Source organism: Talpa occidentalis, unplaced genomic scaffold, assembly GCF_014898055.3.
Source record: "Talpa occidentalis isolate TD23 unplaced genomic scaffold, MPIMG_talOcc4v2.1 talOcc4.16, whole genome shotgun sequence".
NCBI classification, from domain to species: domain Eukaryota; kingdom Metazoa; phylum Chordata; class Mammalia; order Eulipotyphla; family Talpidae; genus Talpa; species Talpa occidentalis.
Window position 1 is genome coordinate 22,868,073 of NW_023601653.1, and position 14,585 is coordinate 22,882,657.

Below are 14,585 nucleotides of genomic sequence, written 5' to 3' on the forward strand. Positions count from 1 at the left end.
TCAGTGTCACATTCAACAGCAAGGTTTACAGCATTTAAGTACAAAACTTGTTAACCTGCACAGAACCATAAGGATATAGGCCTCTCACTTCTCTACAATTAAAATTCCATTTTTTTTAACTCATGAAGCTAACTAGTTCTTAGAAGTTCTCAGTGCATATCAGTCAAATAAAACCTATATCCTCTCGTCAGTCACTTATATTCTCTTTTATTTATTTATTTGTGTTTGTTTGTTTATATATTTATTTATACAAGAACAGGGGCACAGGCCAGATATGCAGGAGGGTGAGAGGATTCACCAGAGACAGAGTGGGGAACAGAACAGGCAGACCAACTGAAATACACTCTGAGGGGAGCATCAGGTGAGACAGGAGAGGTCTGCTCACCAGCTGGCTATCTCCATGGCCGGTGGGGATCGAACTAGCACTGCAGAGGCTGCGGACAACTTCATAGCGCTGCGCTCAACCACCTGTGCCACCAGGGAGGCCCTAAATTATATTGTCTTAATAGCATAGAAACATATTGATAAGGTTCATTCACAGAAACACATTTAACATTAAACACAAGTGGCTGACAGAGATAGAACACCTTCTTTTCTCCATTTATACAAGAGCAGATGGCTGGCTGTGAGAAGTTATTCATTTGAAATATCTTAAGATGAGGAAAGTTGTACTAAGAAAGACAATCTCCTTCAAAACACATGAACTTTAATCTAGTCTATGGTGTACCTCCCACTGATAGTATATGCTGGTGGTTCGTCTCCATTCTAGACATTACAGGCTCATAGCAATTTCACTTGCATCCAAATGGATATGTAATCTGAAATCCTTAGCACCATAGCCAGAATCACTCCAGTGTCACCAGAAGAATTGTCAGAACACATCTTCATTATTTTTCTATTTTATTAAATCCTTTTTTTTCCCAATTTTTCCTGTGAAACTTTCTCCTCTATTCCCAAAGGATAGTCTCTTGTTTCTCTAGTAAAACTATTATCACACATAATCAAAGGTTCAGATACTAGTTCAGAGTTTGTACATTTTACAAATATTTCAAAGTGTATCAGCACTGTGATATTCAAAGTGGATTCACAAATGAGGAATTTAAGAAGAAAATAGCAAGGCAGAAATAATGACATCCCAAGCAAAAGGAAAAGGCACCAGGACATAAAATTCAGTAGCAATTTATGAAGAAGTACTCCAATTTGGTCATTCAACTGAATATTTATAAAGATAAAGGGAGGGTGAAAACTGTTAAGGCAAGTGGAAGGTTTTTTTTTTTGGAACTATCCTTATATAAAACTGGGTGATTTTCATATAATTAGTGGACAATGATAAACCACTGAAGATTTTTGAAAAGTGTGCAAACCTCAGTAGAATCAGGTTCTTTGTTTAAGAAGATTAATCTAGAAATTACACATAGTCAATTATTAGAATTCAGAGTACCATGAAGAAAAAAACACTAAATAGGGAACTCTACAAACTACAAAAGAAAAAACCAAAAGGATGTCAAACATGTAAGAGCTACAAAAGCTGACGATGTAGACATTAAGTGAAAATGAGAAACATCGAAAATGACTCTGGATTTTGAACCTAAGTGACAGAAAGGACATCTGTGTTATTGGCAGTGCTAAGGGAAACAGAAAACAAAGTCAATCATGATAGAACTCTGAGATCTGTTTCTGGTATGTGTGGTCACGTTGCCAACTACTCAGGCTAGAAAATAGGTCTATAAAGTGATTTCTACATTTTTTTCCAGTACTCTAGCCTTTCTCTAGAGCCCTATCCATTTCTCATTAGTGAAGGGAAAAAAGATAACTGAATGTGCAATCTTGTTTTGTCTCAGATAAAATATGCTCAGATGATAGATCCGTTGCTTCTGGGCAAGGAGCATGACTTACTCGCCTTATGATGTGGGAGAGGAGACAGAAACATCCTCTGATGCTCATGTCACATCACTTACTCTTGTGACTCAACAATGCCTTTGTCTCCCCAGATTCTAGTTGTTCTGTTCTCTTCTGATATTGAAGTCTATGCTTAATATATCTCACAGGCTTTGCTTTTTGCACAAACACCGCTATTTATGATATTTATAACTGATTAAATTCATCTCAGAGATGTTGAAACATCTGAGGTCTGCCTTATTTGGCCCTGGTTAGGGGTGTGTTACTCACTTCATCCCAATAATTGTGACTCCCTTCTGATATGTTCCTCCATATGGGAACCAAGGGGTCCATAGCAAAGCCAATCTTCAGCACATTTTTTTTTTTAATAGACTACACTGGCCATCTCACTTTGAAGTGGTGGGCCACCAACTTTCTACAGTAGCCAATGAAAGTATACTCCTCCTAAAGTCTCAAATGGAAAACAGGTTCTCTCTCTCTGACAGGCAAATATTCTCTCTTTTATAGCACACTTGTAGGCAAAAGCCCAGAGATGGGAACTAGTTGCTTTATTTTCCTCTCTTGGTCTCCATCTTTCTTCTTTCCAACATGTAAGACTTTGGGGAGGGGCATGGCTGTATTCTGTAAGCTACAAGAGAACTGAGTATTCCAAGGTGAATTGCAAATATAATGCAAAAATAATGGAATTCCTCTCCAGAATAGTTAATAGCTGGATTTATCTATTAGGGAACTGTGGGCACTGATCTTTACCACAAGAGCCTTTCTTAAGCATCCCTCTTTCTCCCTGTCTCCTTTCCATTTTGGGTTGATTTCTCCTAGTATTCCGTCTGTGACAGACCCTGACCTCCTGCCTCCATACCACAGGCATATGAGACAATGGATCTTGAACTCTGAAATGCAAGATTCAAAATTCTATTAGTAGGGCCTCCCTGGTGGTGTAAGGGGTAAAGTCTCAGCCCTATGAAGCTATTGGCAGCCACTGCAACATGAGTTCAATCCCTAGCCAGGGAGCTAACCCACATGACACAGCAGAACTCTCCTGTCTCGCCTGCTGCTCCCCTCAGCAGTGCATTTCAGCAGATCTACCTGTTCTACTCCCCACTCTGTCTGATGAATCCACTCACCCCCCATACCTCTGGCCTACACCCCAGTACTTATATGCATAAATAAATAAGTCTTAAAAAAAATTCCATTAGTAATTTTCAAAATATTATTACCCCATTGCACATGTTTAGTTTAAACAATGTGCAGAACTTTTAGGAAAGTAAATCTCACTTGGTAATCCAAAGAGATTTGTTTTCCACTTTAAGTCTAAGCAATGTTCTAGTTTTCATTCAGTCTCTTCTTATGATTACTCATTGCTAATGGAGTTGGGCTGAAAACCAGGAGGAATTTTTATACCTTTAAAACCATATAGTTTAGGTCCTCCCCAGTGGCGCAGCGGTTGAGCGCTGGGTTGCAAAGCTGCCCGCAGCCTCTGCAGCACCGGTTCGATCCCCAGCTGCCGGGCAAGGGTCCCACACGGTGTGCAGACCTCTCCTGCCACACCCGCTGCTCCCCTCAGCAGTGTATTTTGTCAGTCTGCCTGTTCTGCTCCCCGCTCTGGTTCTGGTGATTCTCTCACCCTCCAGTGCTTCTGACCTGTACCCAGTGCTTGTATAAATAAATAAATAAATCTTTAAAAAATAAAAATAAAATATAAAACCATATAGTTTAAAGACCATATTTGGATTCGTGGGAAAAACCATAATTTTCAGATATCAGAAGTCACAGGAGCAACCCTTATTTAACAGTGCTAATTGTTATACCATCACTATCTGGAGAAACAGAGAAACAAACAGATCATCAAATCTAATAAAGTCAAGGAAGGGACCATAGGAGATAAATATTATAATCACACCATAGCCAGAGTTAAATATCTCATAGATACCAGAGTTAAGGCAAACAAATCTAGGACTAGCTATAACAAAGTCAAGGCCAAAGGCAGCAGGAGAGAGGACATACTGTTCATTAAAGCCAGCTGGGAAAAATCCAAGTTGGCAAAGAGACAAAAGTAGCACAAGGTCCCCCAGTACCCAGGTAGATTAGTGTTAGGAAGCCATGGAATAAGCAAAGGATTTAGGATTAATATTCAGTCATATGAGAACTGATATTAGCTTGGCCAGCAGATAGTTTAGAGGCAATGATCATTTTTCTTATGACAGAGGTTACTGCTGTCATTTGCCGCACATCGTAAATGGAGAATCTGATATTTGACAGGGTAAGGTTGGACTTGAGAAAAGAAAAAAACAGATCCAGGTTTCAGAGGGTCCATGGTAACTTTAGATAAGGATGGTAAGATGACAATACCACAAGTTGAAAGATAAATGGAGATAGAGTCAAAGTTCAGCAGAACATCATAGAATCTTGGGTGATTGCATGGAACATTAAGTGGAACTCAGGAGTTGTTTGTGGAACAGACAGATTAATAGGAGAAACTTAATTAGATACATGTGAGAATGTATATGGCCATAAATTCTAGAGAAAATGTTTGCCCTAACATAAGATAGGTTTCTCAGATAATGAGGTTATTCTGGAGATTACCCTAAAACTGAATTATCTTCATCCTTAAAGGCTATGGAAACAGTTTCTCTCAAGATCCACAGTCTCAATTGATCATAGCTTACTTAACATGTCAAACTGACATGAATTAGAAAAAGTCTGTTCAGAACATTTTGGAAAAAGATGACAAACACTTTGGGGAAATCCTATCCTATAAGAATTTTATCATTCATTCTTATCTCTCTTTCACAAAACATACATAAAACACAATTATACTTTTTATCTATTTGATTGTTTATTCAATGTCTACTTTTCCCTTTTGATAGTGAACTTCATGAGGATATGAACTACTTTTGTGTGATTCATCATTACACACTCCACTCTGGAAAAGTCTCAGACAGGAGAGACAGTAAATATTTATTGAATGAATAGTATTTGGAGTAAATTTCAGGACTGTGAATATGACATAAAGTAGACTCAAGTGAGCTCTTGAAATCCACAGTAGCTGATATTGTGTTAAGGTAATGCAATATCTCACTGAGCTCAAGGTCATCTTCATTTTGAGAGATGTCAAGAAACCATATTGGTTTCAAGGTCTCTAGGAGACCTTGGATCCTTTTCAGGTCGCCCATGCCAGTAAGCACACACACATTTTTCTGAGGTACCTTAGAGATAAAGAACATTTTGGAGAGGCAGAGCGTCACCCTTGACATTCTGCCTTGTGTCACAGAAACAGTCATTTAACCCACTAATTTCATAGAGTGTTCAGTTCAGACTATCTTCTATGCTGTATCAGGTTTCTCTCTTCCACAGATCAGCGTATTTGTAACAGGGACCCCACAGTCACAGAGGCTAGGGGGCATGCTGACTTTGTTGGGACTGAGAGACACTGCTTCTACCCACTGCTCGTGGGCTCTTCCCATTCCTGGGCACCAACCAGTTTTGAGTGCCCATAGGCTTCCTGCAGCATCTGTTTGGGCAGCATGGGCAAAGGAACACCTAATCATGCTGCCTGTGGGCAGTCTTAGGTAGGCCACTGTAAACATGGGGATACAGAGGGAGTTTTTCTACCTGCCACCCCCAAGTACAAGCCACCCTGGAGCTCCCATAGTGGAGGCAACTCTAAGACCTGTGGTACATGACACAGGGCTGTTTGGAGGACTACTGGGCCAACTCCAGGATGATACTTCACTGGAGGAATAGGCATAGAGTCCCATGGAGTGCTGGGCCAACATGGTGGGCTCCCAGCCGAGCCTAGCCTGCAGCAGTTGAGACCCACATCCCAGTGCTGCTGCAGGTCCACCCCTCCTTGCATTGCTATACCTGGCCCCATTGAAGGGGCACCAGATGCAGTGTGCCTCCAGCCCAATGAGGCCAACTCGGGCTGTGGCTCCTCAGAGCGCTGAACCTGACCTCAGGCAGATTGGTCTGTTCAGGCACTGGGATTTTCCTTTTTTGTATTTGGCTCTTGGATTATATAAATGAACCAGTTGGGTTCAAGCTCAGTTTCAGACACTTAGGATTGAAAATGGTCCAACCAAGCTTGTAGGGTAGGAGACCCTGAAAGAAGATTTAAAAGTAGAGCAGGAGCCAGCTTGATTCATTCTGCTCCCGGCCTCTGAAGAAATAAGAAGAATCCAGCAAACAGCTTCCAAAGAAGAAGCATCAAGCCAACTCCAAGACCTGTGGAGATTCAGTAGATCTCCACAGATTCCATTTCTGCAATCTCTCTAGACCTGCAGCCCTCTGTAGACCTCAAAGACCTAGCTGCTACACCTGCCTCCAGCCCTGACTCTGACAGGTTTGTGGACACTATCTGGACAGCCAGCCACTATCTCTTTTTTAAAAAATAAATAATTTTTATTTAAAAAATTATTTTGGTTAAATAAGTCTAATTTTTGTTGTTTCCTGAGCCTTAGTGGTCATGAAATTGTTAGTGCAAAGGTGACAATCCAACAAGAGTGACCTGTTCTCCACCCTGGTACTGTCCTTTTGTATTGTTTTTACACTGTTTTATATTCAAGTCAATAAGCACTGCCTTTCAACCTTTGAAGCATTTTCTAGTCCAATCTTATTGAGGAATAAATGTGTTCTTTCCATTTTAAATTAGTTTTCCCATCATCTTTTAGTGCTAAGTTTTTATGTAACATTCTAGAAAGAGCTTCAGACATCCCAGCAGGGGGTTGTATTACACATAAAATCATTGCTTAACTGACATCAGTTTTGGACCCCTGCCATTTGTGTATAACTTCTCTTTTTGCCCTTCAAATGAACTGTATATAAATAGACTCAAAATAAACTCATTATGAAGTTGGAAGTTGAACATATGTCTGAAATGTCACAGCATTCTTTGCAGCCAATGTAAGATTGTCTATAGATTACCATTTTTATTTTCAATAATAAAAGCTTTCCTTTTGAAGCTAAGTTCTGGGGTTTAAAGCATAGCTCAACAAATTTTTATTTGATATAGAAACACTATTTTTGAAGGTCTTATTTCTTGGCAATCTGGTACCACTGGGAATTTTATAATAGTTAAATGACAAAAATATTTGTCATAACTCTCAGTACAAATAGTTTAAGAGTCCACCACCAATCGTAGGCCTTATTTGCCCATATTGCAAAGTGTCAAAGGTAACTTGAACTTGTTATGCCCACCCTAGTAAACTAATATATCAATGCCTCAAAAGGTGGTAGGTAGAAAGTTCATTCACTACGCCCTTGTTCCTGACATATAGCATATGCAGAGACACTGATACACCAACTCATTTTAGAGGTTTTGCTTTATTTTAATAGCCTATGAGAGTCATCCTGAGGAAACAGGAAATATATGACAGTGCATTACTTAAAGAAAAGAAGACATTGCTTAATGATCAACTGAATCTGATTGTTTCACATTAGTATTCTGTTAAAGTAATCTGCTCTGGAACTATGGAAATTCATGAAAAAATTGCAGTATCCCAGGAAGCTAAGGAAAATTAGAAGAGTACTAATGGTCTGTACATTTTCTTGTATTTTTACTATTTCAGTAGATGAATGCATATTCAGTTTGGGGTCAGAATTATGGTTGAATATATATAAGAATGTCAGAATTTCTGTGCCAAGATCACCATTTAACAATTTCACAAATAGCTAAATTGATGACAAAAGTAGGTAGTATAAAACCCATGTCAAGATAAGATAGAATTGAAGTAGTTAAATTATCTCTTCTTTTAAAAATGCTGGACACCCGGTGAGATTCCATCTTTTTCCTGATGAAGAATACTTTATTCTCTACTATAGTTGCAATCTTCTGGCAATTGATAAAATCATGCCATTTCCAGAAAATTTACAGACTTTTGTTTTTCTAAGAAAACTTTTTCCTTCATTTGCAATGAGGCAAAATAGAACCACAAAACATTGCAATTTCTATTACATCAATTTATTGAGTCATACTTAGTTTCACTTTGCAAATGCAACCACCTTGAAGCAGGCTTATTTTTCTTTGCTGCATCTTATTTCAAACTCATTTCTATCAATGGTAGCATCTGAGGTTTTCTGACATAGCTGGTTATGTTGAAGAAAAATTATGAAAATGGTCAATTACAACACTGAAATATATGCAGGCATTATCTATGAAGCACTAGTACGATAGCTATTTACACAGTACCTCTAGAGTTTAATTTATTTCCACAATGTCCTATGATGGGCAAGAGTTGATATATGAGCTCTCTATTAGGAATTTCAATCAAATACATCATTTTAAAGTGTCCATATGGATGCATGTGTAATTCTGAAATCTGTGTAAGTACTATCATTATATCATGAAAGCTAGCATTTTCATGCTTGTATCTCCACCAAACCCACATGATTCCTCTAACAGAATATTTAGTTTTAACATTACAATACCTAGATTGAAACAGACTGAAATTGTTCTTTGCTGAGATTGCTATTAAGTGAAACCAGAGCATTAAAACGAGCTGCCAGGAAAGAGAGACGAAGCCTCTTATCTCTCTGTGGAAATGGTGTTTGTTTTAGACTGTGGAGATCAGAATCAGTCCCAATTTTCTTTAGGTAATCCACATAACTAAGTGGATTTATGTGGATTCAAATAAATAAATAAATAAATTGGATTTATTTATTTATTTAAGAAAATAAAATATATTGATTTAATCAGATTTATCTCCAACTTACACAAAAATCAACTGCTTTTCCATTTCTTCCAATATTTCACTCTTGTGATGCTGGGTATTTTCCCCATTTCAATAGTCTAAACTTTTTATCACCCATGTACCCACATTTTCCAGGAAGTTTGCATTTTAATAAAAATATTTTTACATTATGCATAAAATACACTCACATTTGTCTTACACTATAAACTTTTATCTCTGATTTTTAAGTAACAGGCTTATATATATCATCTATTTGGTAACATTTCTGTCTGCCTCAGTTGAAAACAAACAGAAAATTTTTAAGATCAAGAATAACTAGGGATATATACCTCAAGCACTGTAGGACTATTTCTTTAATCTCATGATCGTTTTTTTTTTTTAAATTTTGTGATTAAATTTCATGACCATGATTGTGGTTATAATGGTAAAAAAAAAATAATAATAATTGACTTCTACTTCATCACTTTTATTTGTCCCAAGTGTTTTTGGGTGACTTCTGTTTACCCCTACTGAAGATAAAGCCATGAAGAAAGTACACACAGTAACTACACTCCTGTAGCTTACAGTCTAGGGAACATGCTTTTAAAAAAAAAAAAAATCATTTATTTATTTATTCAAGCACTGGGTACAGTCAGAAGCATGGGAGGGTGTGAGAATTCACCAGAGCCAGAGCAAGGAACAGAACAGGCAGACTGACGAAATACATTGCTAAGGGGAGCAGTGGGCGCGGCAGGAGAGGTCTGCGTGCCATGTGGAACCCTCACCGGTGGCCTGGGATAGAACCAGTACTGCAGAGGCTGCAGGCAGCCTCGCAGCCCAGCGCTCAACCACTGCGGCACCAGGGGAGGCCCAAGGGAACATGCTTTTTAAACTAAAACAAAATAAATATATTTTATTTTTTGGAGACCGTTCTCTAGTATATTTTACTTGTTCTAACCAGGAGAACCCTTAATAAAATTTTTATTTCTTCCCATTTCTTAACTAATCATGTCACTTTGAATCTACTGGTGTATTTTTTAAATTAATTAATTAAATTAATTAATTAAATTAATTATTAAATTAATTAATAATTTTCTATTATTTAAATTAAGTGTTCATTGGTATTAAGTAACACCTATCTGATAATAAAAGAAAATATATACTAAATATATTATTTAATTTCTAATCTATCCATATACTATTTGGTATTTATTACCTCTAAGACACTTTTAGGCAAATTATACACTACCACTTAAATTATATTTCAATTTTCAAATGCAACTAAGAGGAAATCAAGAATAAGAGTTGATTTCTCAGTACTCTGAACATAACTAACAATGTTCGCATTAACCAATGTTAAATACAACATGCCATTATGAGCATTTACTACTTTATTCTATGTGACTAGCCTGTGTACCGGCACTATTATGCGGCTATTATCAATAAAAAAAGTCTTTTCACAGACTTTTTAATGCACTGAAATTCTAATTCAATCCATTTAACATTATATTTCATAGTGTTTTCCTACTTTTAATCTGCAATACGACAATTAAAACCATAAAGTAGTCATGTAAAATCTATAATGAAAAGAGTTATTTCCCTCTGAGATTTGACTTATATTATGACAATCTGCTTTCTTGTTTCCATACATTTTAAATAAAGTAAGTAATATGTCTTTTGCCAGTATTTAAAAACTGTCTTTTGAATTCTCTCCAAAAATAGTAATTCTAACTAAATCTCAAAGACAAAAACATTCAATAGATTTGTTGAGATAGATTTTAATATTCATTTTAGTGAAGGCTCCTTTTCTGATAGGTGATACAATTTTGATAGAAGCATGCAGTAAAAAAGTATACGAGCTAAGAATATCTTGGAAGATATTATGGAATATCAGTCTTTTAAAAGGTAATAAGAAATCTAATTTTAATGTTGGAGGAGTAGAAAAGGAAGTAACAATATGGTTTTGAGGTCCAGAAACATATTAGTTTTCCAAGAATAATAATATATTATTATTATCCAGGAATATGTTAACATAATATATTAATATATTAATAAGACACTAAAAGTTAGAAAAGGAAAGATTGCTAAACAATTCTAAAACTTGAAAAATCAGTTTTATTGTGTTATCATTAAATTTAATTCTATTTTTCTTAACTATTTAGCATAGATGTCACTTAAAATTTTTTAGTAGGAGTTCTAATTATTGTAGTTATTGCCCCAAGTATTCTTTTATAAGAGAATCAATAGGCTTCCATTTAGCTTGATTAAAAACACAAAGAAAAGCATTATACCAACAGGAAACAGAGAGAAATATAAGCTTTCTGGATGTTAGGACTTTTACAGCTACATTGAACAAATTCTACCCAGTCCTGTAAGGAATAAAAAATGGTAAATTGATAGAGTTGCTGACATCATCAATCAGATCAGCAGCATCAGAACCGGGGACAGGAACCCAGAAATCACAGGCATACAAACAATTGCTTGTTCCTAAAATAGCAGGAATTTAAAATCCTAGGAGTATACACTTAGCTTTCTTTTAGCAAGTTAGCTCTTCACTTGCTATATAATGGAAAACTGGGAGAAAATACCATTTTCGCTATGCATATGTACAAATCTCTAAATCGCAACTAGAGCACAGATGTCAAAGGTCTGCTATGAAATGGTTTACCATATCTATTCTTACATTATAAATACAACTGAAGCATTTCTAAATGAAATCTGAGCATATCTCCCAAGGAAACTAATTGTGCAAACTTAAATTTGTGTTCCCCTGTTAAATGATATTGTCTTGGTTATAAGATGATACAAGGTCTATCCACTATGATTGATTGAATAAATTTTTTTAAATAAATGGAAACATAGATACCTTCCAATATTTAATGAACATTATCTATTTCATTTTCAAAAGGCAAGAACATATAGACATCTCTGAAACAGAAATTCTGGTCTTATTTACATGTAACATTCAACTAAAAACAAATGAATAAAAGCAAATTTTAAAAGCAGTCAAACAAATGAGATTCTTGACCTATAGAAAAAAATTATAAGACTATTTTCTAAAAGAAATAACTATATTGACAATAAAGGACTGAGCAATTAACTGAATTTCTAACATGAATAGAAGACGATATCATAACATATCCACACATTTAAACTATTATTGTAAACTATCAGCTTTTCTGAAGTAGGTCCAACTAGAACCTGCTGCATGTCCTTCTTCCTGAATCCTTAGATAGATCTGGTTGGATCGACCCACAAAAGCACAAGATAATTACTCACAAGTGAGCCATGTCACTCTCTCCAGAAATTTCCCCTCCTGTGTCTCATCTCTTATTCTGGCTCATTTTCATTACCCTTGATTTCCCAAATGTTCCCAGATTCACTCTGACTTCCTGATGAAATCAGAACTCATCTGTTAATAATGTAATTTGGTCAGGAACCTATGTTCAACCTTGGATTCCCTTACAGCATGATGCTGCATCTGTCTTCATTACCAAACAGCATGTACAACACGTGCCCCACAACTCTATAGAACTAAATACTGGAATTCCTCCATGCCTAAGGAACAGAACTGAATACTATTTCCATGGACCAAGCTAACCCCACAAATCACACCACTCTGGCAGCAAAGGCTGACTTCTTTCCTAGGATGGTTCACATGATCCTCAAGAAAGAGGCAAACAGGAGGTTTCCATTCTGTCTATTTTGCCTTTTCCCTAGTGTCTTTTTTTGCCTTTTCCCTAGAAGTTTTACTCAAAAGCTATTAAGCACGATAATTTCACTAGGAGTAGCATCTAGAAACTAAAAATTTTCTTGTGAGAGGTAACAGGTGGAAAAAAGGCAATTCCATCCTTCTGTTCAGTTTTATTCATATGTGTTTCATGTCTGGAGCCCTCACTGATGCACAAATCAGTAATCACTATCTTTGCTCCCATTTTGTTGTTGTTGAGTCTCTCTAGCAATCAATATCTAATAATTCTCCTCCTGACACAGAATAAACCAAAAGCATGCAAATCATTGCTATTCTTTCCATTCCTCATATTCCTAATCAGGTAATCACCAGCATACTCTGAAAAATATCTTCTAAAAATGCATTTTCAATGACTTTCTTTCTTTTATGTAACTCACACATAAAAAGAACATCAAAAGTATCTGGAATCTTAGAGACTTCCTTTCACGCTTCCCTTGGCTGCATTCTATTTCAGTGAAATTATTAACCTCTAAATCATTAGGGAAATAAAAGAGCTGAGAATCATTTAAACAGTAGAACTCAAAGAAAGACCAGTGGAAACGATGCAAATTGGTTTATGGTACAAAGTAATTCTTGGTCACACTAATGGAACTCTCCTCAACATTGCATTAGCAAATATAAAGTCAGTGAAGACATACAGACTTAACATCTTTGTTTCATATGTTTTTTAGTAGAGCCATGGAAATTAAAATTGGTTGCAGCAAGTGGAAATGGATTTTTTATCAGGTAAGCAATAAGAGGTTCCCCTGAGAATCTCAGAAAACAGAATGTCAACAATAAGAAAAATTAAACTACCAAAACCAATTTGAAAGCATATTTGTGGATGTGATTGCAAGACAGGACTATGAGCCTATGGCAGTTTTTAAATATAAAATTTCAGGGGTGCACTGATATGAATGATTATGAATGAACATATATATCTTTACCTGTCTAGGCAAATTTATTTGTATGATAGAAAAAAATTAATAATCACCAAATCGTTTAATGCACCTAATGCCTGCCAGACTGATTGAATAATTTAATATGGAAGATAGGGTTAAGTAAGATTCTCAAACACATAGTAAATCAATAGATAATTAATGGTTGATTCTATTAATTAATTAATTCTATTAGAAGATTAGAAAATAACAATATCAAATTTGTGATTACATGTCCTACAATTATGATGATATTCAACACTATGCAATAGTTTTAATATTTCATTTTCTCTACAACAAGATTTATTTAGATTTTTCCATAAGAGTATATCAAAACAAAACAAAGTTCCCAAAAATAGTTTTTTCTTTCATTTAAAGCAGGCCTTTTCCCCATCTACAAAAATAAAATCTAGGGGCCTCCCTGGTGGCGCAAGGGGTTAAGCACTGCACTATGAAGCTATCTGCAGCCTCTGCAGCACGAGTTCGATCCCCCAGCTGGCCGAGGAGAAACCAACATGGCGCAGCAGACCTCGCCTAACTGGCCCGCTGCTCTCTTCAGCAGTGTATTTCAGTCAGTCTGCCTGTTCTGTTCCCCACTCTGCCTCTGGTGAATCTTCTCACCCCCCATGCCTCTGGCCTGTACCCTAGTTCTTCTATACATAAATAAATAAATCTTTAAAAAAAATAAATAAAATCTAGAATGTGAATAAAAAGAATATTAAAATAAGCTAGCATATCTGTTCATTTTATAGATGATAATGAGAAAGATGGACACAGACTGATTTCATGTCCTGTCATGCCCTGTGTAGAAAGCCAGGTCTAATATCACATCACTTCTCTGACCCCAGTGCAGTTGCCGCCTCAATGTTGCTTGTTCATTTTGTGTTTTAGTGTTTAAAGTGATGATATTTGGCTCTAATTTATGAAAATCCCTCACAAACTAAAAGAGTATTTCCATTTCTTTATTAGAAAAATAAATTGTTTCATAAGCATTCATTTCATTACCTCAGAATTAAGAATTGTTAAAAATCCATTGAAATATTTCTTTTCACAAATACTCTGACCTTCCAATAGCTAGATTTTCCTACCAGCACTGCATGTTTTCAATGTATTTCCATTATTTCAGTAACAAATCTATTCTAAGATTAATGTGAGTTAAACATCTTTAAGATTAGCTTGTTGTCTTTAATAAGCATAAATAGAAAGCAAACAAGAAAAGACAGTAACCTTCTAAGATTTTTTAGAGCAGCCATTCTAAACTACTGATTCAATACTTTTCTGATATGTATGAGCTACAATGATATGTTGATAGACACAGCCCCACAGTTTTATGGAAAGTTACACAAAAAT